Raw genomic sequence first — 25,970 nt, 5'->3', positions numbered from 1 at the left:
AGCAGTTCTGCAGAGAAAAGAGTGCGGATCTCTTGGTTCTTTAATGCCCTGTTGCTGAGAATGTGGGAGAGCCAATTTCTATTCGTGGGGGCAGGGGGATGGGGTGGGGAGGACAGCACACTTTGGAGGTAAAGAAATCTTTACATGCAAACAGCATAAAAAGAAGCTGAAGCCTACAATTGTTCCTGTCCTAGCCCTAGGCAAAGCCCTCATGAAATGATGAGGGATATTATTTAAAACTGGCATAAAAGAGACTTTCACTAAGATACGGACTTAGGCCAGAATAGTACCTGTCAGTTCACTTTTCCCAGTCTCAGTGCCAAAGGAATTCATGACTCATATTCAATACTTAAAAAGAAGAAGAAAAAATATATATATATTAAAGGCTCCTCTGGAGCTCAATATCAAAAACAGATAATTTAATCTTTGTCATTAGAAACAAATTTACCTGGAGTTTGGACTCTGTGACTTTGCCCCTGTTCTTCTCATTAGTTTCTTGAAAGTGGATAATTCACTGCTCAGTAATAACTGCACTACCCTATGGAGAGATTTTGATAGAAAATTTTTCAATAATTTCATTTTTTTACGTGAACTGCGGCGTTACAGAGATGGGAGGCAGAAAGAAAGATCTTCCATCCACTGGATCAGGCCCCAAATGGCCACAAAAGTTAGGGATGGGCCAGATAAAAAGCCAGGAGGCAGGAACTTCTGCTAAATCTCCCGTAGAGGTACAGGGTCCCAAGGCTTTGGGCTTTTTGAGCTGTATTGGAAGTTGAATAGCTGGGACTCAATCTGGTGTCAGGATGGGATGTTGGCATTGCAGGTGACTACTTAAACTTTGCCACAACACCAGCCTCTAGAAAATATCTTTCAGAGGGCTCAGCCTGATGGCTTAATTGGCTAATTCTCCCCTTGTAAGCACTGGGATCCAAAATGGGTGCTGGTTTGTGTCCTGGCTACTCTGCTCCTGGTTTGTGGCCTGGGAAAGCAGAGAAATATGGCTCAAAGCCTGTGACCACTTGAGAGACCTAGAAGAAGTTCCTGGGTCCTGGCTTTGGATCAGCTCAGCTCTGGCCATTGTGGCCATTTGAGGAGTGAACCAGCAGAATGAAGATATTTCTCTCTGTCCCTCCTCTCTGCAAAATCTGCCTTTCCAATAGAAGTAAATAGAGTATATATATATATATATTTCAGACAAACATTTGGCCTAATGGCTCAAACATCAGTCCCCGCTCACCCCCACCCCCCATTTAATACTGTAGTGCCTGGGATTGAATCTGGCTCAGCTCCCAATTCTAGCTTCTTGCTAATATGTACCCTTAGAGGCAGCAGCTGATAGTTATACAAGTTGGGCCCTGCCACCCACATGCAAGATTCAGCCTGGTCCCTGGCTCCTCACCCCTGGCTCCTGGCTCCAGTCTAGACCTATTCTAGCTATTACAGGTATCTGGGGAGTAGACCAGTGGAAGGGATCTCTCTCTGTCTCTATCCCTCCCAAATAAATAAAATATATATATATCAAATCATTAAAATTTGTATTTTAATCTATTTTTAAAGTCAGAGAAACAGAGACAAATTCTATTTGCTGGTGTCCTCTCTACATATCTGAGACAGCTGGGGCTAGGCCAGTCCAAAGCCAGGAGGCAGGAATACAGGCTGGGTCTTCCACATGGTGGGGGCAAGTATCTAATACTGGAGCCATCACCTGTGGCCTCCCAGGAAACTGTGGCCATGAGCAGGAAACTGAACAGGAGATGGGACTGGAACTCAGGCACCCTGATACATGGTGTTGGCATCCCAACCAGGCCAGATACCTGCCCCTCACATCAGTTTGGCTCCTCAGGCATACTTGGAACCATCAGTGCCTGCCACAACCAGAAGCTCTGGCACCTATAGATGATCTCTAGATTTCACTCATGCTTTTTCTTTCTCTCTTCACAGTAGAACAGAGAATGTAAGGAAACTGACAATCTAGTTTTCAAAGACATTGAATGTGGGCAATTACCCAAGCCCCTGCCCTGCTGCCTGGTAGGCATGGCCCTGGGACCTGCTGATAGGCCTAAACTCCAAGAACTGAACCCTACTAACCTTTTTCTCCAAAGACTTGGGTCTGTTTGAAGACATTATCACATCCAAGGAGACAGAGATGGCTGATCCCAGGATTTCTCAGAGCCTGTCCCTTAGAACACCATGGTGAAGCAGCAGCTACTAGTAGGTGATACTAGAAAAAAAGAGTTCTATGGTCAAAGCTTTTTAAAAATTATTATTTAAAAGGCAGAATCACAGAGAAAGGAAAGAGGAGACAGAAGGAGAGGTCCTTTATCCACAGATCATTCCCCAAATGTCTGCAATGGACAGGACTGGGCCAGGCTGAAGCCAGGAGCCTGGAGCTTCCACTGGGTCATCCACGTGGGTGCAGGGGATCAAGGACTTGGGTTATCTTCTGCTTCTGTTCCCAGGCATATAAGCAGGGAGCAGGACTGGAAGTGGAACAGCCAGAACTAATCAAACAGGCACCCATATGGGATGCTGGCATCACCCTTAGCAGCTTTACTTGCTCTGCCCTGGCTCAAGTCAAAGCCTTTTGCAAAATGTTGTTGTCATAGACTTAAACGGTCCAGCTCTGCAAATCCTTAACAGACTATGTGCCTTGTGCACCTAAGACAGGGAGTACATAGCTTTCCCCATGCTGCCTTCTGAATTAATGGAACCTGTGTCCTGCAGAAAGCCTACTTCAAGAGCTGTGATTTAATCTCAGTACTAAATTTAAAGTCCTACCATCCTGATAAGCATGTTTATAGGAAGCTGGTGGGGAGCAAGGGGGTGGTGTCTGTTCCCAGTCTTCCTGAAAAATGGGACCCAGAAAAACTTTCCCTTCCTCGTGGATCTTGAGAATCCTGGGACACAGTTCTCTGCTACCGCCTTTGTCCCTCTCCTCTCTCAGAAACATATACGCATGCACCCAGACTGGCCGAGGACAGGGGGCTGTGACAGTTCTCTTTTGTCTTGATGGGTTGAGGGGCTGCTGCATTGCTCTCAGCTCTTGCGGGGGGGGGGGGGCAGGTATTAAACTGAAATGAACATCCCTTCTATGCAGACATGGAATAACCCAAAATCTTGAAGGTGCTAAAGAAAAACCTCGAATCTTAAATGCATAAACATTCATTAGGCTGTGTCCTAAGGGAGAAACACCAATGGCAAGTCATCACAATGACGGTCACATTTTTTTTCCCTCTGTATTGTTCTGCATTTTGAATGAGTTGCAGGCTCTGTGACAGGGTCACCTTATACCCAGGCTAATTTCCGACACCAGCTTTGGAAGTGCTGTGAAAATTGCAAAATGAAATGTTTTTACAGATGAATTATTCACAGTTCTCGGGGGCATGGATTATAGTCACATTGCATCCCTACTGACGAATGCAGAGCTTGGCATATATTAGCCACAGAACGATAGATGTGTTTGCCTTCATTCAGAAATTATAATCTAATGTTCGGGCTTTGATAAAATTAGATAATGGCAATAATGCCCTTAAAATGTACTAATAGAATCTTACCTTTAAAAAAAAAAAAAAAAAAGGCCAGACCTCAGGGATGGACTCTTTGAGCTACCATGAGCAAGAACCATGAACTCTAGTTAAGTCTCAAGAGCAAGAGCTATTTTTAACTTTCTTTACGTGTAATCCAGTTTTATCAATAATTGCCCTGGGAATGTGCTGTTTCCTTTGATGGACTGGGATCATTGTGATGTGTGGCTTTGAGCCAATGCACACTGCGTAGAGCTGGAATGAGCTGGGAGTGTCAAGTCCTATCTCCCAGTCACTGCTGAATTCCCCTTTGGACCTTTTGGCCTATACTTACACATCCCCGGAGATAACGTCCACGATAACAGTGCTACAGTTTCATGTGGTCCTCCAGGACCTGCTGAGTCATCTAAGAAAGGTTAAGTCATGCTGATCAGTGAGTTTGTCCTCTGTGTTTTTATTGCCAGCTGCTCCACTTCCCATCCAACTGTCTGCTTGTGGCCTGGGAAAACAGTCGAGGATGGCCCAAAGCCTTGGGACCCTGCACCCATGTGGGAAACCTGGAGGAAGCTCCTGGCTCAGGATTTGCTCAGCTCTGACCACTGTAACCATTTGGGGAGTGAACCAGCAGACAGAAGAGCTCTCTCTGTCTCTCCTTCTCTCTGTAAATGTACCTTTCAAATAAAAATAAGCCTTTAAAAAAAAAAAAAAGGAAAACTGGGCCTGGCACAGTAGCCTAATGGCTAACGTCCTCACCTTGCATGCACCGGAATCCCATATAGGCATCAGTTCTAATCCCAGTGGCCCCGCTTCCTATCCTAGTCCCTGCTTGTAGCCTAACAAAACAGTTAAGGACAGCCCAAAGCATTGGGATCCTGCACCCATGTGGGAAACCTGGAAGAAGCCCCTGGCTCTTGGCTTCGGATTGGCTCAGCACTGGCCATTGTGGCAGCTTGGGGAGTAAACCAGGGGATGGAAGATCTTCCTCTCTGTCTTTCCTCCTCTTTGCGTATCTGACTTTCCAATAAAAATCAATAAATCTTTTTTTTTTAAAGATTTATTTTTTATTTTTATTGGAAAGGCAGATATACAGAGAGGAGAGACAGACAGGAAGATCTTCCATCCGATGATTTACTCCCCAAGTGAGCACAACGGCCATTGCTAATGCTGATCCGAAGCCAGGAGCCTCTTCCAGGTTTCCCACGCAGGTGCAGGGTCCCAAAGTTTTGGGAGGTCCTCGACTGCTTTCCCAGGCCACAGGCAGGGAGCCGGAAGGGAAGTGGGGCTGCTGGGATTAGAACCAGCGCCCATATGGGATCCCGGGCGTGCAAGGCGAGGACTTTAGCTACTGTGCCATCGCGCCGGGCCCAAAATAAATAAATCTTTAAAAAAAAAGGAAAACTACTAAAAAGTAACTTATATAACCAACCACCAAGGATGAGTAAGGAATAATGTTGACAAAGAAGAACAGCATAAAAGCCCTGGTCTGAGCCAAGAATGCAGAATCCAATATTAGCATCTAAACACACAACAAAAACAAGTTAGTATACTGTCACACATCTTTCATGTTTCCTTGACCAGATCTTTGGCCTTGAGAATTTGATCTGAAAAATACTTTCTCCAGGTAGACATAACTTATCGATGTGAAGTCAGGATGTGGGTGAACAGAAAGGAAGACCACGACAGGAGTTTTTTGGTTCTGTTTTGTTTTTGTTTTTGTTTTTAAGATTTATTTGCTTCTATTGGAAAGGTAGATTTACAGAGAGAAGAGACAAAGAGAAGGATCTTTCATCTGCTGGTTCACTCCCCAAACTGGCTGCAATGGCTTAAGCTGAGGTGATCTGAAGCTAGAAGCCACGAGTCTCTTCCAGGTCTCTCACATGGTAGCAGGGTCCCAAGGCCTCGGGCCATCCTTCACTACTTTCCCAGGCCACAAGCTGGGAGCTGGAAGGGAAGTGGAACAGCCAGGATATGAATCAGTGCCCACATGGACTCTTGGTGCTTGCAAAGGGAAGATTAACCAACTGAGCCATCATGCCAGGCCCCATGGGAATTGCTTTATATCTCAAGCCAGGACCTCAACTCTGAGGAATAGCTGTAGGTAGAAGGCTAGGTCTTGTTCCACAGCTCCGGGCAGTCCTAGCCGCTCCTGGGGCACCCCAGGCAGCAGGGCCCCACTCTTCAGTGGCTCCAGGAGTCACGTTGGCTCATCCTTCTGCTTCCCTTGCCCATCCTGGGGAGACAGCAGCAGTGGCACCCTCACACCATGTCTACAGGACAGCCATCTAGACTCCCCTCCCCGTGCCCCCAAAGCAATTGCAGAATAGTTTCAAATGTACAAAAGTGGTGAGGTGTAACAGAGTTCCCATTTATCTCTTGTCCCACTTCCCCTATTATTACAACTCATATTAGTATAGTTGTCACAATTAATGAACCACTCCCAGTTTCCTCTATTTCATTTTTATGCAGACTCCTTTTATCCCTCGCTCCCTCCCCCAGCCGATAGTCACTAACAATCTGTGTTCAGATGTTTTTTTTTTTCTCCAGCTTCAGTCCCCACATACAGGGGAGAGAGCATGTGGTATTTGTCTTTCTGTATCCGGCTTATTTCACTCAACATGATGTCAAGTTCCATCTATTTTGCTACTAATGATTGAATTTCATTCTCTCTTTGCAGCTGAATAGCATTCCATGGTGCACATACATCACATTGTCCTTTCCTTTCATCTGGTGACGGACACCTTGGTTGATCTTAAAAACTCAGATGTGGTAGATGTGCTGCTGGTACAGCAAGTGTCTTTATTTCTCTCTCTCTCTTTAAGATTTATCATTGTTTGAAAAGCAGATTTACACAGAGAGAGGGAGAGATATCTTCCATCCATTGATTTACTCTCCAAATGACAGCAATGGCTGCCACTGAGCCCATCTGAAGCCAGGAGCTTCCTCTAGGCCTCCCACACGGGTAGAGTGTCCCAAGGCTTTGGGCCATCCTCCATTGCTCTCCAAGGCCACAAGCAGGGAGCTGGATGGGATATGAACCATCTGGCACCCAGATGAGATCCCAGCATATGCAAAGTGAGGATTTAGCCAGTTGGTCATTGCTCCAGGCCCTGCTACTGGTTTTTAAACATTGATTTTGTATCCTGCAACTTTACTGAATTGGTTTATCAACTCCAATACCTTGTTTTGCGGAGTGTTCATATTTTTTCCCACACAAGAATCATGTTCTCTGGGCCCGGCGCGGTGGCGCAAGTGGTTAAGGTCCTTGCCTTGCACGCCCGGGATCCCATATGGGCGCCGGTTCTAATCCCGGCAGCCCCACTTCCCTTCCAGCTCCCTGCCTGTGGCCCGGGAAAGCAGTCGAGGACGGCCCAAAGCTTTGGGACCCTGCACCCGTGTGGGAGGCCCGGAAGAGGTTCCTGGCTTCGGATTGGCATAGTATCGGCCGTTGTGCTCACTTGGGGAGTGAATCATCAGACAGAAGATCTTCTTCTCTGTCTCTCCTCTCTGTATATCCGCCTTTCCAATAAAAAATAATAAAAATAAATCTTTAAAAAAAAAAAAAGAATCATGTTCTCTGCAAACAGGGATATTTTGACTTCCACCTTTCCACTGTTGATGTCTGTTACTTCCCTTGCCTAATTGTTCTTGTTAAATCTTGCCATTGGTGAAAGTAGACATATTTGGCTTATTCCAGATCTGAGGGGAAATGCTTTCAGCTTTTCCCCACTCAGTAGGATACCAGCTGTTCTGCCACCTACAGCCTTTACAACTTTGAGGCCTGTTTCTTCTATACCTAATTTGTTGCAAATTTTCACCATGAAGCAATGTTGAATCTCATCAAAAGTTTTCTCTCCAGCTACCTTTTACAGTTTTGATACCCGAGTTATTTATGGGAGCTCAAATTCTTCAGGAAAAATTCACAACATTGACTGTTGTTGAAGGACTATACTGTTGTTATCATATAAGGGAAAAAAAATAGCGGAGGCTAGAGGAGAAGGGGAAGATAGAAGGAGAAATCCCTGAGCCTAAGGAATTGTATCATGAAAAATAAAAATTAAAACAAAAAAGAAAAACACACGAGGCCTTCAAACAGTTCATGGAAAAATCCATATTATGAAAGAACTATACACTGATTTCAAATTTTTTGCACCAAACTAAGATCATCTTTTAAAATTACTTTTCATTTGAGTGGCAGAGAGATAGTCAGAAAGAGAGCTGCTGTCTGCTGGTTTACTTCCCAAATGCCCACAACAGCTGAGACTGGATCAGCCGAGAACATAATCCAAATCTGCCCCATGGGTGGCATGGACCCAAATGTTTGAGCCATCACCTGCTGCCTCCCAGGCTCTGCCTCAGCAGGAAGCTGCAGTCAGGAGCTGGCACTGCTTTGTGAACCAGACACCCAACATGCAACACAGACACCTTAACTGCTACACCACACACCTGCCCTAAACTTACATTTCATTCTGTTTTCATTAACTTTTTAAATTTCCTTCACATTTCTTTGCAGCGCTTATCTATTTGAGTTCTGGCTCTTAAACCTACTAGAGACCATGCATACTTCCCAGGATAAAGTAAACTCTTTGTTGGAAGCAGCAGATTAAGCACTTGAAAGAGTTCATGCCCCTTCATTGTGCAGTTCAGACAGAGTACTAATGGTGCTCAGACTTGTGCAGACTATATCATTAATGCACATTTTTTTGGCTTGGTTGATGGTTGGTCACACAGGAGTTTCTCTCAAGTCTGAGCAAGAGAGGCCTTTTCTTGGAGCTCATGCTTTAGAGAGCTCTGACTTTGCCTTCTTCCACTCATCCTGCACTGTGGGCAAGAAGTCTCACAGGCCAAGGAAGCTGGCCTTCCTGCAGGGGCACAGAACTCAGCATTCCTCACCAAAGGCTGTGCTTTGCTGACCTATTCTCCTGAGGCTGGGCTGTATAGCTGCTGTGGCACCAGAGGCCAAGGCGCAGGTGGAGGGGTACACGGAGCTGGGACAAAGCACTGAGATGCACATTAGGGGTCCCCATATGAGGCAGGCCAGGCTTCAGGTAGGACAGAAGGTGTGATTCCAGGCCCAGGATGTGCAGCCTGAACTTCCATGTTTTATTGTAGCTCACTGAAGAACAGACCACTGTGGAAGAGTGTAAATTCAAACCAATTTCCTAGGTAACTTTAAAGGTGTATCTGCCAAGTAAGAAATTAGTTAGCTAGCTTCAGCTATAATTAACTGTTTAAATATGTAAGATGGGAACCTTTATGCTCACTTCTGCATTAGGCCCCACTATAAGACTGGGCCTGTTCACGGCATAGGTTTGGTATTGAGAATTTTAATATTTAGGAGGGTTTGAAATATTCATTGGAAAAAATAAAATGGTAAGATAATATGCAGGGGCTGGAGGTGGGGTGGGCTAGCACTATGATGTACCAGCCTAATCCTCTTTCTGTAAGCTCTGGCATGTTGTATGGCCACCAGTTCAAGTCCTAGCTGTGCTACTTGTGATCCAGCTCCTTGCTTGTGGCCTGGGAAACTAGTGAAGGATGGTCCAAATTTCTTGGGAGCCTGAACTCGCATTGGGAGACCCGGAAGAGGCTGCAGGCTCCTGGCTCCGGGTTGGCTCAGCTCCAGCTGTTATGGTTATTCGAGGAGTGAATCAGCAGATATAGGCTCTCTCTCTGCTCTCTGTAAATCTACATTTCAAATAAAAACAAATAAATCTTAAGGGAAAAAAAAAAAGGATAATACATGGGGCAGGCATTGTGGCACAGCACACTAAGTTGGCACTTGGAATGTCCACATCCCATACTGGAGTACCAGTTTGAGTCCTAGTACCAATCCAGCTTCCTGCTAAGTGCCTGGGAGGTAACAGATGATGTTTCCAGTATTTGGGTTCCTTCTACCCATGTGAGAAACCAAAATGGAGTTCCTGGTTCCTGGTTTTGGTCTGGCCCAGTGTCAACTTCTATAGGCGTTTGGAGGAGACAGCTAGTAGATGGAAGACCTCTATCACTCTTTTTTTTTCACATAAATCAATAAATAAGTCTTTAAAAAGCTAGTGTGAGGGCCCAGCAAGATGGTCCAGTGGCTAAATCATTGCCTTGCACACACCCAGTATCCCATAAAGGCACTGGTTCGTGTCCCAGCTGCTCCACTTCCCATCCAGCTCTCTGCTTGTTGCCTGGGAAGCACTCAAGGATGGCCCAAGGCCTTGGGACCCTGAACCTGCCTGGGAAACCCAGAAGAGGCTCCTGGCTTGAGATTGACTCAGCTCCAGCCATTGCTGCCACTTGGAGAATGAACAAGTGAATGGAATATCTGTTTCTCCTTCTCTCTGTGAATCTGCCTTTCTAGTAAAAATAAATAATTCTCCTTTAAAGATTTGTTTGTTTTTGGGCCTAGCACAGTGGCCTAGCATCTAAAGTCCTTGCCTTGAATGTGCCAGCATCCCATATGGGCACCAGTTCTAATCCCAGCGGCTGTGCTTCCCATCCAGCTTCCTGCTTGTGGCCTGGGAAGGCAGTTGAGAACAGCCCAAAACCTTGATACCTTGCACCCATGTGGGAGACCTAGAGGAGATTCCTGGCTCCTGGCTTCAGATCTTATTTATTTATTTTTATTGGAAAGGCAGATACACAGAAAGGAGTAGAAACAGAGAAGATCTTCCGTCCGCTGATTCACTCCCCAGGCGGCTGCAATGGTCAGACTTGAGCCTATTTGAAACCAGGAGCCTGGAGCCTCCTCCAGGTCTCCCCTGTGGGTGCAGGGTCCCAGGTCTTTGGGCTTTTCTTGGCTATTTTCCCAGGCTATAATCAGAGAGCTGGATGGGAAGTGGGACCACCAGGACACAAATCAGCGCCCACACTTGGGATCCTGGCATATGCAAGGCAAGGACTTTTTAGCTAATAGGCTACCATGTTGGACCCAAAAAATAAACAATTCTTTAAGAAAAAATAAAGTGTGAATTTTCATTCAATATCTTGAAACTTCCTCATACAGACATCCTTGGGTATTCAGATTCCGAACACCAGCCCTAACCTTCCTGAAGATATCAAAATCCATACGCATTCAAGTCCCGCCCCCTACACAAACAGTGTAATATTTGTAATCTCTGCACATTCTCCTAAATGCTTTAAATTATTTCTGTACTATTTATGATACTGGATGCAGTGTGAATGCTACCTAAGTACTTGTTACACTGCATTGTTGGTGATGGTGGCATAGTGATTGCCACCAACAACCAAATGGCTGTCCATGTTTAATACAGGCGCAACAGGTCCTGAATATTTTCTCTCTCTGGTTGGTTGAGTCCAAGGGTATGAAACCCATTGCTGCAGAGGACTGACTGAGAAGGAAGTGCTGAAAGAGTTAAGTAGGGGCAGTAGCTGTGTGAGCCCAGCAGGCGTGAGATAGTGAGGAATGGTAAGCAAGGTGGCAAGGTTTATTGGGGAAGGGCATCTATCAGAACCGAGGGGCACCCTGCCAGAAGGAATCTGAGCATGCCCATCCATCCAGACTGAGGAGGGCAAGGTTCACATAGTTTGATGAAGAGAATACACCTGACGGGTCGGGTGGGAGTCTCAGGAGAGACTAAGAATGTGCTCTGGATTCACACTGGGGCTCACTGCACTCTTCCAAAGGGTCTGTTGAGTGTGAAATCCCCCCAAAGGTTTTCGTTTTTTAAGATGTTTCTTTCAAAAGGCAGAGTTAGAGAGAGAAGAGAGGCCCAAAAAAAGATTCTCCATTGTGCAGTAGCAGGGACACAAACCGGCACCTACAGGGAGGGCAGCAGGTTTTACCCGCTGTACCACAGCACTTGCCTCACCCACCAAGTGTCATCAGGGTGGGCTGGGCACAGGGGCTTCTCCCACGGTGCCTTCCCAAGGGTAAAGGCTGAGATGATCTGTGAAAATGCCAGGGCATATGCAGGACTTTGCAAAGGACTGGGCTGCTGCTCCAAGACATGCTTCCCCAGCTGCCTTCTCTTCCTCAGTCTCTCCCTCTTCTCTCTATCTCTCCCTTTCTCTACCTCTACTCCATTCCGCCCCACAGAGCACTTTGTAACTTCCCGTCTGACACGTGGGCCACCTTGCCAGCTGCTTAAGGGAGCGATGCTAGCAAATAGTGTTGCACCTCAGCCCCAACCAGGCCCTGTTCTGCTCCTGGCTTTGACAGAAGCTGAGTGTGTGTATGCATGTGAGAGAGAAAGACAGAATATAAGTGTGTGAAACGTCCGCTAGTAACCACCACCAACAACAACAAAAAAATAAGACGCAGCTCTTTGCGAATAATTCAAGTCTGGCTGACACTCAGGTCCAGCCTGTCTGCTGCGGCTCTGCCAAGCACCCCTATTTCCTGCCAACTCCCATGAGCTGCCTTGCCACTAAGAGCTGGGCACTTTGAAAGCCTCTTGCAGGGACCAAGAAAGATGGAGCGAGGGAAGCAAAGGAAGCGGGCCAGACTGTAGGGACCAAACACCACCTCACTTCAGGAATGCCCTGAGCCTTTTCTCTGCTTTGCTTCAGTGTTAAATGAGCAGAGTGGTGGGTTTAACCAATGCTAATTGGGACAGGCTTCGTAATGTAAAATCACGCATTATGCAAAGGAGCCGGCTGGCTGAGTTTGGAGCGAGAGCTGCTTTCCTTTGCGACAGGTCACCATTTGGGTCCTCATTGCAGACTGCTGTGGGCTTCTGGAGAGCAGCAAAGAGCAGCTGGGTCTGTGTGACAGCGAGGGTAGAGAGTGCAGATTGAGGGCGTGTCTCAGATGTCAGCATGGAGACCAGCGGGGCCCAGCTGCTGGTGGATGACCAGTTGGCTTCCACCAGTCCAAGTACAAAGGACAAAGTGCCTCCATTTATGGGTGAGAGGCCCCTGGGGCCTTGGGGAGCCACACTGTCGCAGGCAGAAGGATTCTCTGGAAAGAGCTCTCCCTGAAGCCCTCCTCGGTGCCTGCCTAGCCGGGCTGGCTCACAGCTCACATGGGCGGAGCTTTGCTCAGGGCCAGGGTTCCCAGAGAACGAATCGGACCTGTCTGGGAGCCACAGCTTCCTTTAAAGTCCTGGGTCTTGCTCACAAGGATCCCATTCCCAGTTCACCCAGGGACAGGGACACAGGATTTACCATAAGTCATACCTGGCAATTCCTTTTGAAAAAAAAATTGGTGGTGGTGGTGGGTGGGTGAAGAGAGGGGCAGAACTGTGGTGTCCTGTGTTAAGCTGTCACATGTAGTGGCAGCATCAATATGGGTGTTAGCTTGAGTTCTGGTGCTCCACTTCTCATCCAGCTCCCTACTACTGAGCCTGGGAAAGCAGCGGAAGATGGTTCAAATGTGTATGCCCCTGTACACACTGACCTGGATGAAGCTTCTGGGTTTGGCCTTGTCAGTCCCAGATGTTGTGGCAATTTGGGGAATGAATCAGCAGATAAAAGATCTCTCTCTCTCTGCTTCTCCTTCCTTCCCTATAACAAATCTTATTTTAAGAAAATGCTTTTGCTCATTTTAAGTTTTTATTCGAAAACACAGAGCGGACATCGTGCACCTGCTGTTTCATTCTCCAAATGCTTACAATGGCTGGGTCCAGGCTAGGCTGAAACCAGAAGCCTGGCACTCAATCTAGGTCTTCCACAAGGACATCAGGGAACCATCCACTTGAGCTGTATCACCTGCTACCCCCCACAGTGCCCATTAGCAGGAAGCTGGAAAGGGAGCAGAGCCAGGACTCAGACCCAGGCGCTCTGCTACGGGATGCAGGAGCCCCAAGCAGCAGATTACCCACTTCTGTCTCCCTCCTGGGCATCCTGATCAGTCATGTGGCTAATGTGGGTTTTGTGTCTCACACAATTAACTTGACAACATTCATAAGTGACAAATCATGACATTTATATATTTTGTGGACACAGCTGCCTCTCCTGGAGCCATACTGAACTCAGCATCATGTTATAAACGTACTTGCACAGCCTAGTCCCTAGTTATAAAGGACTTGAGCTCTTGGATGATGCAAGAGGCTTCAACATTTTAAAAATGTTTATTTTCTGTCTTTTTGAAAAAGATTTATTTATTTTTATTGCAAAGTCAGATATAGAGAAGAAGAGAGACAGAGAAATATCTTCCGTCCGATGATTCACTCCCCAAGTGACCGCAATGGCCGGTGCTGAACCAATCCTGAGCCAGGAGACAGGAGCTCTTCTGGGTCTCCCATGCAGGTTCAGGGTCCCAAGGCTTTGAGCCAACCTCGACTGCTTTCCCAGGCTACAAGCAGGGAGCTGGATGGGAAGCAGAACTGCTGGGATTAGAACCGGTGTCCATAAGGGATCCTGGTGCGTTCTAAACAAGGACTTTCCTTGGCTTCGGATAGGCTCAGCTCTGGCCCTGTGGTCTCTTCGGGAGAGAATCATCGGACGGCAGATCTTCCTCTCTGTCTCTCCTCCTCTCTGTATCTGACTTGGCGATAAAAATAAATAAATCTTTTTTTTTATAATATGAAGTGGTATTTTTTTAAAGATTTATTTTTATTATTTTTTTTATTGGAAAGCCGGATATACAGAGAGGAGAGACAGAGAAGAAGATCTTCCCTCCAATGATTCACTCCCCAAGTGAGCACAATGGCCGATGCTACGCCGATCCGAAGCCAGGAGACTCTTCTGGGTCTCCCACACGGGTGCAGGGTCCCAAGGCTTTGGGCTGTCCTTGACTGCTTTCCTGGGCCACAGGCAGGGAGCTGGAAGGGAAGCGGGGCCGCTGGGATAGAACCGGCGCCCATATGGGATCCTAGGCATGCAAGGCGAGGACCTTAACCACTTGCGCCACTGCGCCGGGCCCAAAAATAAATAAATCTTAAAAAAAAGAAAAGTCATTAATTTCACTGGATTTAGTTTTATAGAAACTTTCACGAAAAAAGTTCATGGCAGTGTGTATTACCTTTTAATTCTGGGTTCTTGGTTTTGTTTTAAGTTTCTTTGAAAGGCAGAGAGAGCATGCACTTCCATTCACAGATTCTTCCTCATCCACAATGGTGCTGACTTGGAGGAGAGCCCAAGTTTTAAAAAAATTTAAATTTTAAATTAGGGCCCATGGTGTGGCCTAGCACCTAAAGTCCTAGCCCTGAATGCGCCCGGGATCCCATATGGGCGCCAGTTCTAATCCTGGCTGCTCCACTTCCCATCCAGCTCCCTGTTGTGGCCTGGGAAAGCAGTCGAGGATGGGCCAGAGCTTTGGACCCTGCACCCGTGTGGGATACCCGGAAGAAGTTCCTGGATCCTGGCTTCGGATCGGCATAGCACTGGCTATTGCGCACACTTGGGGAGTGAATCATCGGACGGAAGATCTTCCTCTCTGTCTCTCCTCCTCTCTGTGTATCTGACTTTCCAATAAATAAATAAATAAATCTTAAAAAAAAAAAAGAAAAAAAAAACATGAAACCTGAGACCCAGCCCCAGTCTGCTTCACAGGTGTCAGGGACCCAGTCACACAAGCCCTCAGGGCTGCCTTGAAGGGTGCACACTAACAGGAGGGTGGAGGGAGGAGGCAGGGATCTATCCGAGGCTCTGACGTAGTACTCAGGCATCTTAATCAGCATCTTAACTGCTAGGCCAAATGTCTGTCCCTTTATCCCATTGTCCATGAACATTTTTCAAATGCCTTCATGTCTGGCTCTGCAGGTACCTGTGAGATCCTGGCCATGATAGGAGGAAGGCCTTAGTTTCCTCATCTGTGAAATGGGGATGACAATGAATGCCATGTTGTAAGGATTACAGGAAAATGGCTCAGCACGGGGCCTAACACAAAATAAATGCTCAGGTGACACAGTCCTCAACTCCTCATTGTCTTCACCTTCATCAGCAGACGCTAGGGAACAGCATCCTGGTTTTCTTAAAGGCTCAAGGTACAGCCTTGGGATGCGACAACCTGCCCCAGAATCCTCTGAGTGCTAACTGGCAAACCTGAAGTCAGATCCCCATAGCATCGGAAGCTGCCAGATGGACCCCAGCACAATGGTTCAGTGGCTGAATCCTCGCCTTGCATGTGCCAGCATCCCATATGGGTTCCAGTTCGTGTCCCAGCTGCGCTACTTCCCATCCAGCTCCCTGCTTGTGGCCTGGGAAAGCAGTCGAGGATGGCCCAAAATCTTGGGACCCTGTACCCATGTGGGATACCTGTAAGAGGCTCCAGGATCCAAGTTTCAGATTAGCTCAGCTCTGGCCACTGTGGCCAGGTAGGGAGTGAACTAGCAGATCAAAGATCTTTTTCTCTATACCAGTGGATGGATGATCTCTCCTTCTCTCTGTAAATCTGCCTTTAATAATAAATAAATAAATTGTCCAAAGTGTGTATTCTTAGGCACATGTAAATCCTTGTGATCTGATACAGCACCAGGCATGACTCCTATACTTTGTCACACTTTTGTTTAAATGAGTTCTCCCAGCAACACACGGTCTGCACATGTGATTACTCTGTTTCTGTTGTATTTACCAGCAATTTGCTGAAGCCATAGAAGGTGGTTGCCACTAACCATGTCCAGTTGGGTTTGGGGTTTCAGGGAGAAAGAGGAGCCACAGGGAGCCACCTGCAAGAGGAGAGCCAGAGCCACCAGCTGCCATGCTGAAGGCAGCAGAGGGACACAGCTGGGAGGCAGTAGATGCCTTGTGAGCTTCTGGCTGAGCCGGGACTCCTTCCCTGAAACCATCGTGTCTATCTCCCTTCACAGGTGGGCTCTCAGGAGCCACTGTTGCCCCAAATGGACCTGCCACTCTGTGCACAGGTGACTGGAGTGCACACACCGACTCCCAGGCCCAGGCAGCTGGCACTGTAACACCAGGCAATAACAACTGCAGCCGCAACTAGGGCAACCTGTAACAGGGTGTTGGCATGGCTGTTTTCATACTGTGCCCTGAGACTGAGACAGTGTCGGGGAGAAAAGAAGAAGAGAAATCAAGGCATCCCCAGAGGCCCAGGGAGGTGGTAAAGCCAGTCTCCAGAGTCTCCAAAGGCTTCGTCCCCACCCCATTGGCCTGTCTGTCCTTCCTGCCCTGGCCCATGTCCAGTCCTGGCTCTGTTTAACTCAGACAAGTGTGAGCTGTCCCTGTTACTTGAAACCCAAGGACAGGAGGTACAGGTGGCAGGGATTCTGGTTGTTCAGAAAGGGCCTTCCCGTTGGTGCCCAGCCTGGTGGTCCCACCCTACCAGTCTGTCCAAAGGAGACAGACACCACACAGGTCATTTCCTGCTAGAGAAAAAAAAATGTGACAACAGATTTCATGGCTATCCCTGGTATGGCATTTTGTCTGAGTAATTTCCTGATATGGTTTCTTGTATGGCAGGGAAATGAGTGACATTATGGCTGGTTCGCTTAGATTTTGTCAAATATTCTCTAGGTGCGAGTACACCTGTGGTCTTGAATGTTACAGCTACAGTGCCAAGCAAAGCAGGACAGGCCCTGACCTTGCCAGCTCCTCCAAATGAACAGTCCCTCTCCTAGGGTGCTTGACACCACACACCTGCAGTTTGGACTCTGCCCAACAGAGGGCTGGGCAAAGCCTGAGTGGAGTTCAAGGCTTTCAGGAACCTGATTTAGTCGTGCATGTGACACACTTAGGTCCCCTCGGATGCTGCTCTGATCCAATGCACCGGTTCTGGATTCCAGGCTTCTGCCTTCACCCTGAGATCTAGGCTTGGTTCTGACTTTCTGTGTGAAACCTGATTCCTTGTCTTCTAGGTTTCAGGCCTGCCCTTTATCATCGAAGCAGGTCTCTGACCCCTTCATCACTAGAACTCTGGTTCAGACCAGGCTGAGAACTCGACACCTGTCCCTTGTCCGAGACACGCTCAGTGCTCTTCCTAAGAGCTTGCCCCTCAACTTCGCCATCACCATTTTCTTCACATGCTTAATGAGAGACTCTTGCTAACTGCTGAATCTTTCTCTCCCTCTACCACTGTATCACCTGCCACTTGTCAGAGGACCCATGTGATTCCACAGCTCTATCCACATTACAGGCCTCCATCTACAATATTTATAGGGGCACCAGTCACAACACCTAGCAGGCAGCAGGTGACAAGGAGGCAGTGTGGTATGGCAGAATGAGGGACAGGAGCCCAGGCAACCGGCACACCCTGGTTCAGACCTGTGCTCTGAGGTCATGTTTCTTAATGTTTCTAGAACATAAAAGGACTGTTCAAAGTGTTCTGTGAGGGGCCAGCATGGTGGCACAGCAAGCTAATCCTCTACCCTGTGGTGTCTGTATTGTGTATGGAAAACAGTTTGTGTCCTGGGTGCTCCACTTCCCATCCAGCTCCCTGCTTAAAGCCTGGGAAAGCAGCAGAGGATAGCTCAAAGCCTTTTGGCCCCTGCACCCACGAGGGAGACCCAGAAGACACTCCTAGTTCCCAGCTCCAGATCAGCTCAGTTCTATGGCTGTTTGGGGAGTGAACCAGGGGATGGAAGACTTCTTCTAGCTCTCCTTTTCTCTCTGTAAAATTCTGTTTCATAAGGAGCTTTAGTCTGCAGCTGCAGCCTGACTCAGCCCTGGCTGTGGTGGCCATTTGTGGAGTAAACAAGTGGGTGAAACAGATTTCTCTCTTTTTCTCTCTCACCCATTTATTCCTCATTTTGAATAAATAAATTAACTTTTCTTTAAAATTTGTGATGCCAACTTGTGATACCAGCATCCCATATGATGCTCAGTTTGTTTCCTGGCTGCTCCACATCCAATCCAGCTCCTTGCTAATGGCATGAGGAAAGCAGTGAAAGATGGCTCGGGTATCTGGGCACCTGACACCCAAGTGGGAGGTCCAGATGCAACCCCTTGCTGCTGGCTTTGGCCTGGCCCAGCCCTGGCATTGTAGCTACCTGGGAAATGAATCAGCAGATGGAAGATCTCGCTCTCTCTTTTTCTCTCATCTCTGTCTCTCTCTGTCTCTCCCTCTTTCTCTGTTTGTAACTCTTTCAAAACAAATAAATAAATCTTAAAGTTTATAGTTCAATAGTTCCAGGCTATCCAACGTATTTACATTTTTTTAGATTAAAACAAGAGAGATATGATGGCTTAACAGCTGTTAAAAAGACAAGATTTCAACCATCTGTAGGTGGATAGAAATCAATAGTGTGATGGTGATGCTATTGCATTGCCAAAAAAGCATGTGTGATGCTGGGCTGTACTGATACACAGGCGATGCTCAGAAGATGAGTAACCCTTCCCCATCAGTCAGAGCTGGCAGTAGAACCAACCATTGGGCCTATTTCAAGAAGGATTTGAGCAAATTGGAGTATATTCACAGAAATGTGAAAAGAGGATGAGAATTTGCGAATACCATTTGTAGGTGCCGGCACTACTCACCCTGGAGGGATAAGGCCTGTGAGGGGGTGAGACACCATCTTCTATCAGTGCCAGGAGACTGGAACCCTAACATGTGAATTTCTAAGTTGAACAAGTCTATTTCAGCATAATCTGTGGGATAACTAAAGCCAGCTACAACTGGAATGGCTCATCCCTTCTTAATATGACAGTTTACCTTCTATCATTTACCAACTGATGTTCATTTTTAAGTACATGCATTTTTTACTTGTTACTTATTTACTGGAAAGGCAAAGTACCTGAGAGGGGGATGCAGAGAAACAGAGAGAGCTTCCATCTCCTGATTCATTCACCAGACAGCTGGGTCTGGAACAGTTGGAGGCCAGAAGCCAGGAACTCCATCCTGAGCTTCCTTGGGAAGCAGGGGACCAAACACTTTGGGTCATCTTCTGCTGCCTTCCCAGAAACAGGGAGCTGGATCAGAAGTGGAGTAGCTAAGATTCAAACTAGAATTCTAATACAGGATGCCAGCACTGCATGCAGAGGCTTAACCTACTGCACCACAGTGATAACCACCTTAATACCCATATTGTATTTTAAAAAATATTTTTTAAAAATTTTATTTGAAAGGTAGGCTGGTTCACTTCCCAAATGCTCTCCACAGCTCAGGCTGACAGCCAAAGCCAGGAATTCACCCAGATCTTCCCTGTGGGTGTCAGGAACCCAAGCACTCAAGCCGTCACTGCGGCCTCCCAAGGTCCATTAGCAGGAAGCTGGAATGAAGAGCTGGAGCCAGGTTGAAGCCAGACTCTCTGAGCCGGGATGCAGGTCCCTTAGGCACTAGGCTATAGGACCGATAAGCCAGGAAACAGTGTCTGTGCAGCTCTTTCTCCCCAGGAAGTTCTGTATCCATGTGGCTCAAAGGATCAAATAGGTACTTTTGCCTTCTGGGACAAGCACCCAGTTTGTGGGGTGAGGTAGCAGCCCGGCATCCTTCCTATTCCCCATTCCCATTCCCTGCTGTTGGACCAGAGTACAGACAAAGGAGGCTCAGGACTGTGTCTGTCATTAGCAGCTCTGATGAGAATGGAAGGATTCCTCAAATCCTTTAAAAAAAAAAAGAATTTTACTTATTTTTATTGGAAAGGCATATTTATTTACACAAAGGAGAGACAGAGAGAAAGATCTTCTGTCAGCTGGTTCACTCCCCCAAAAGACTGCAGTGGCCAGAGCTGAGCTGATTTGAAGCCAGGAGCTGCTTCTGGGTCTCCCATGTGGGTGCAGGATCCCAAGGCTTTAGGCCATCCTCTACTGCTTTCCCAGACCACAAGCAGGGAGCTGGATGGGAAGTGGAGCAGCCAGGACTTGAACCAGCACTCACATGGGATCCCAGTGTATACAAGGCAAGGATTTACCACAAGGCTATTGTGCCAGGCCCATTTCCCTGATCACAAGATTGTGTTCATCTCTTCCCAACCCTTTATAAAAATGACTTCACGGGCCTGGTGCGGTGGCCTTGTGCCTAAAGCCCCCACCTTAAATGCACTGGGATCCCATATGGGCACCGGTTCTAATCCCAGCAGCTCCAGTTTCCATCCAGTTTCCTGCTTGTGGCCTGGCAAAGCAGTGAAGTACGGCCCAAAGCCTTGGGACCCTGCACCAGTGTGGCAGACCTGGAAGAGCTCCTGGATTCAGATTAGCTCAGCTTCAGCTGCTGCTGTCACTTGGGGAGTGAATCATCCTACGGAAGATCTTCCTCTGTCTCTCCTCCTCTCTGTATATCTGACTTCACAATAAAATAAATAAATAAATAAATCTTCGGAAAAAAAAAAAAGTGACTTCACCTCAACAGTGTGAAGTTGACTGTGATGGGAATATTTTCCCTACAGAAAACAGCCAACTTCACAGATGGCACCCCTACTGTTGCCCACTGCCCCCTGCCAGCTCATATTCCAGTGCTCAATGCTTGGGAACCCCTGTTTCCCAGCAGCTACAGAGCTGGCCCTGCTGAGGACCACAGGGCTGCTGCAGACTCCAAGAGTATGTGTCTAGAAAATGTATACTTAGTGCTGATGGAATTCAGCCTTTGTGTAAGGGTAACATGGAATGTCACTAATTAAATTACTAATTAATTTAGGAATCCCAAATGGGTGAAATACTTACAGCAAACTAGCTGAGGGAGACTAGGTGCACTTCCAGCTTCCTTTTAGGCCACTATGTTCTTCCTTTAGAAAACCCACCATGGTTCCCGTCTGTGTATTTCTGTGCCTATCTCTCCAGGGCACAGCTCGTGACTGTGGAACACAACAGGAAGACATCTCCAGGAGGGAGATAAGCAGATAAGCTTTCCGCTGGCCGGCACTTGTCCTGCACAAGAGGCTCCTTGTGCCACCTGTTAGAATTGGCAAGAAAGAACATTGGTCAGCATAGAGACTTATTAGGCTAATCCTCCGCCTATGGTACCAGCATCCCATATGGGCACCAGTTTGTGTCCCGGCTGCTCCACTTCCCATCCAACTCTGCTAATGGCCTGCAAAAGCAGTAGAGGATGGTTCAAAATCTTGGGACCTTACACCCATGTGGGAGACCCAGAAGAAGCTCCTGGCTCCTGGCTTTGGATTAGCTTGCAGAATTTCCGGCTAATGGTGATTTCCTGCACAGGGACTTGTCAAATGCAGTTATCTCATCATAGTTCTGCCTTAACGTAGTATATGGTTGCTGGAGTCTTTTACTTTTGAATCAAGTGCTGAGTGCAGGTGGCATTGTAGCACAGTGGGTCACACATCTGATTGGGATGCCTCTATCTCATGTCAGGGCAGCTCAGCTCAAGTCCCATCTCTGCTTCCCATCCAGCTTCCTGCTAATATACCTGGTACTGATGCTGGCTCGAGTGCTTGGCTTCCTACCACCCACATGGGTGTCTTGAGTTCCCAGCTCCTGGCTCCCACCTGGCTTGGCCATGGCTATTGTGAACATTTTGTAGTATACCAGTGGGTGCAAGATCTTTCCCTATTTCTCTGTCACACTGCCTCTCAAATAAGTAAATGATTAAAACATTTTTTAAGAAAGTGTTGATACTTTTTATATATTCTTTTTTTGAAAGATTTATTTATTTTTATTGCAAAGTAAGATATACAGAGAGGAGGAGAGACAGAGAAGATCTTCCATCTATTGTTTCACTCTCTAAGCAGCCGCAAGGGCCAGAGCTGCGCTGATCCAAAGCCAGGAGCCAGGAATTTCTTCTGGGTCTCCCATGTGGGTGCAGGGTCCCAAGGCTTTGGGCCATCCTTGGCTGCTTTCTCAGACCACAAGCAGGGAGCTGGGATGGGAAGTGGAGCAGCCGGGACATGAACCATCACCCATATGGAATCCTGGCACTCAGGGTTATATAGAGGATTGCCAGTTGAGTCAATGTACCAGCCCCTCACTTTATCTTCCTGTAACTTTTTAAATGGGCATGAATATTCCTCTTTTATAGATAGAAGAAAAACTTAGGGAGGTTAAGTGGCTGTTAAAAGTTTCTGTGCTCCGGCAAAGAGGGTTTACAATGCCCAAAGCTGTGTATACAGGAGACATTCCTTTTACAGTGTTACTCGGTGTGAATAAGCAGGGCACCATTCTTCCCAAGGCTTTGTGCCCTTCTACCCCTTCGCCTCGCACCAGCTTCTAAGGGAGAAGATGCGATGTGTTCAGTCATGTTGCCTCTACGCATGTGCCGCGGCAGGAGAAAGCAGCACTCACTAGTTTCTCATCACCCGGCCAAGACTTCAGCTGATCTTCCCAGCTTTGGGAGCGAGTTAACGGAGATGTAGGCAGCATCCTGCAGCCTTTGTCATTTTATCGCATCAAACTAAATTCCAATGCTGGCCACTCCCTTTTTGATCCAGCATTCCTGCTAATGTACTTGGGAAGACAGTGGATGAGACAGATTTGGGTCCCTGCCATCCACTGGGGAGAGGATGGAGTTCCTGGTTCTTGGCTTGGCCTGGCCCAGTCCTGGCTGTCAAAAGCATCTGTGGAGTTAATCTTGCTCCATCTCTGTCACTCTGCCTTTCCAATAAATAAATAAATAACTCTTAGAAAACAAACCCACAAGCCTGGCACAATACCCTAGTGACTAAATCCTCACCTTGCATGTACCTGGATTCCATATGTGCACCGGTTCATGTCCCGGCTGCTCCACTTTCTTTCTAGCTCCCTGTTGGTGGCCTGGGAAAGTGATAGAGGATGGCCCAAAACCTGGGACCCTGAACCTGTGTGGGAGACCTGGAGGGGCTCCAGGCTCCTGGCTTGGATTGGATTGGCTCAATTCCAGCCATATGGTCACTTGGGGAGTGAATTAGGAAATGGAAGATCTTTTTCTGTCTCTTCTTCTCTCTGTAAATCTTTCCAATAAAAATAAGTAAATCTAAAACACACACAGACACACACATAACAAGGCCTAGTAAAGGTGTAACTGGAAGATAAGATATCTGGATGAACTCAGTGGATGTTCCAGGCATGGCCATTGAGTAGGTACGCTGAGTGCGGCACCCAGCTGACACATTCTAAAACATCTCTTATGCCCTTTACCAAATATTTGGGAGAAGAGATCAAATCCCAGTCACCAAGAAGACTAGAGGAGTTTGGGGAGGAGGAGGCACAGAGAGGGGAAAGTGACACAGCACCACAGGGGCATAGAAGAGTAAGTCCATGGGCGACAGCAGGGTTCTCCAGAAATGGTGAATGCAGGCACCTGTGCTGACCTTAGCTGCTTCATAAAACACTTGACGTGAGGCACAGAAAGACATGTGAGGGCCGAGAGAACACATTGCCTCTAAGGAGGTCTTTAAAAAATTTTTTTTAATTAAAAAAATTTAAATTTTAAATTAGGGCCTGGCGGCATGGCCTAGCAGCTAAAGTCCTCGCCCTGAATGCGCCGGGATCCCATATGGGTGCCAGTTCTAATCCTGGCAGCTCCACTTCCCATCCAGCTCCCTGCTTGTGGCCTGGGAGAGTAGTCAAGGACAGCCCAAGGCTTTGGGACCCTGCACCCACGTGGGAGACCTGGAAGAAGTTCCTGGATCTTGGCTTCGGATTGGCATAGCATCAGCCATTGTGTTCACTTGGAGAGTGAATCATCGGAAGAAAGATCTTCCTCTCTGTTTCTCCTCCTCTCTGTATATCTGACTTTCTAATAATTAAATAAATCTTTAAAAAAATTTTTTTTAATTAAATCTTTATAATTTAAAAAACTTTTTTATTGTGAAAGTCAGATATACAGATAGTACAGACAGGGTGGAAGATCTTTTGTTCAATGAATCATTCAAGTGGCCCAACGGCTTGAGCTAAGCTGATCTGAAGCCAGGAGCCAGGAGCTTCTTCTGGATCTCCCACATGGGTACAGGGTCCCCAAGGCCTTGGGCCACCCTTGATTGCCTTCCAAGACCACAAACAGTGGGGCCGCTGGGATTAGAACCTATGCCTATAAAGGATCCTGGTGCATTCAAGGTGAGGATTTTAGCCATTAGGCTACTGTGCCAGGCCCACAAATTTTAAAAACTTTAAAAAAATTATTTGAAAAAGAGAGAGAGAAATGTTCCATCTGCTGGTTTACTCTCCAAATGCCTGGAACAGGCAGGGCTGGCCAGGCGGAAGCCAGAAGCCAATGACTCCATCTGGGATGCCCATGTGGGCGAGGGACTCAAGTAGTGAAGCGGTCACCTGCTGCCTCCCACAACAGACCCTAGGAGACTCAAACCCTGACATCAGCTTAACCGACTCTGCATAGTGGGGCTCGAACCCAGGCATTTCAAGTGGCAGTTTAATGCACTGTGCCACAGTGCCCCACATGCTTTTATAAATCCTAAGACCTTCAGAGAACTATAGCAGTGGTTCTCAACCCTGCTTATGGGATCACCGAAAGTATTAAAAATTACTGTGACATGGATCCCTTCCCCAAGTTTTCCTCTTCTCTCCTGCTCCTCCCTCCCCTCCCTTGCTCAGCAGTGGGAAGGAGCCTGTAGATGGAAGATTCTCACGCTCTCTGCCTTTCAAATAAAATGAAATAAGTAAAGCAAAAGAGGAGATTCTGGCAGATGACAGTTCATTTTGAAAGGGTTTTTTTGGGTTTTTGAAGAAAATTTCAAAAAAGGACTATTTTAAATTTTAAGACATGCAGAGAACCCAATAAAGGAAGCCGAGTTGCCGGTCCCATCAGCCCGCGGGGCCCAAATTGGAGGACGGGCTTCGGTGAAGCCCCTAAGAGCCACCGGAAGGGGACGTCTGATGCCGGGAGAGGGAGCGGCCTGTCCAGCCTAGGCTCTGGGCAGTCAGCAGCCCAACGCCGCTCTGCTCGCCTCTGCCTGCACACTGCTGCCTCCTAGTGGTCAGTACAGCTAGAGGCTGGAGAGTAAGGCAGTGAAGCCCATCTGAATTCAGTCTCGTAATAAATATACATCCATATTTACTTATTTATAGTGGCCGGCTCAAGTCCCAGCTACTCCACTTTCAATCCTGTTTCCTGCCAATGGGCATCCTTGGGGCATCCCATAATAGCACAAGTATTTGGGTCTCAACCACCTTCATGGGAGACCTGGAAGAGTTCCTGGCTCCTGGCTTCTACCTGGTCTAGCCCTAGCTGTGGTCGGCATTTGGGGATGAACCACTAGACGAAGATCTCAGAGTTCTCCCCATCTGTGTCTCCGTTTTTCTCTTAAAAACTTTCTTTTGGGGGGGGGGAGGCGGTGTGGCCTAGTGGCTAAAGTCCTCGCCTTGAACGCACTGGGATCCCATATGGATGCCAGTTCTAATCCCAGTGTCCCTGCTTCCCATCCAGCTCCCTGCTTGTGGCCTGGGAAAGCAGCTGAGGACGGCCCAAAGCCTTGGGACCCTGCACCCATGCAGGAGACCTGGAGGAAGTTCCTGGCTCCTGGCTCTGGATCAGCGCAGCACCGGCCGTTGCAGTCACTTGGGGAGTGAATCATTGGATGGGTTTTCCTCTCTGTCTCTCCTCCTCTCTGTATATATCTGACTTTGCATTAAAATAAATATTTTTTGAAGTTTTCTTTCTTTAAACAAAGTTAGCCTCCTGGCTGGCAAGGGAAGGGGTGTGGGTCAAATGTTCCTGCCAGCCTGGCCTAAGGGGGCCCAGTTTGTGTGTGAGAGTCTTGCCTCTTATCAAGT

The 25,970-nt window shown here is 47.4% G+C and overlaps 1 long non-coding RNA gene across 1 annotated transcript; it reads right to left on the bottom strand.

Moving 5' to 3' along the window:
* Positions 1–475: 475 nt before the first annotated feature.
* On the bottom strand, positions 476–21,188 carry LOC121149127. The gene is made up of 4 exons (XR_005882619.1): positions 20,970–21,188; positions 3,859–3,930; positions 2,089–2,221; positions 476–538 (listed from the first exon to the last, which is right to left on the bottom strand). It is a non-coding gene; the product is annotated as an uncharacterized LOC121149127 (long non-coding RNA).
* Positions 21,189–25,970: the final 4,782 nt, after the last annotated feature.

This window comes from Ochotona curzoniae, unplaced genomic scaffold (assembly GCF_017591425.1).
Source record: "Ochotona curzoniae isolate NIBS_2020 unplaced genomic scaffold, NIBS_Ocur_1.0 scaffold_4701, whole genome shotgun sequence".
NCBI lineage: Eukaryota > Metazoa > Chordata > Mammalia > Lagomorpha > Ochotonidae > Ochotona > Ochotona curzoniae.
This window is presented reverse-complemented; position numbering and strand designations above follow the sequence as displayed.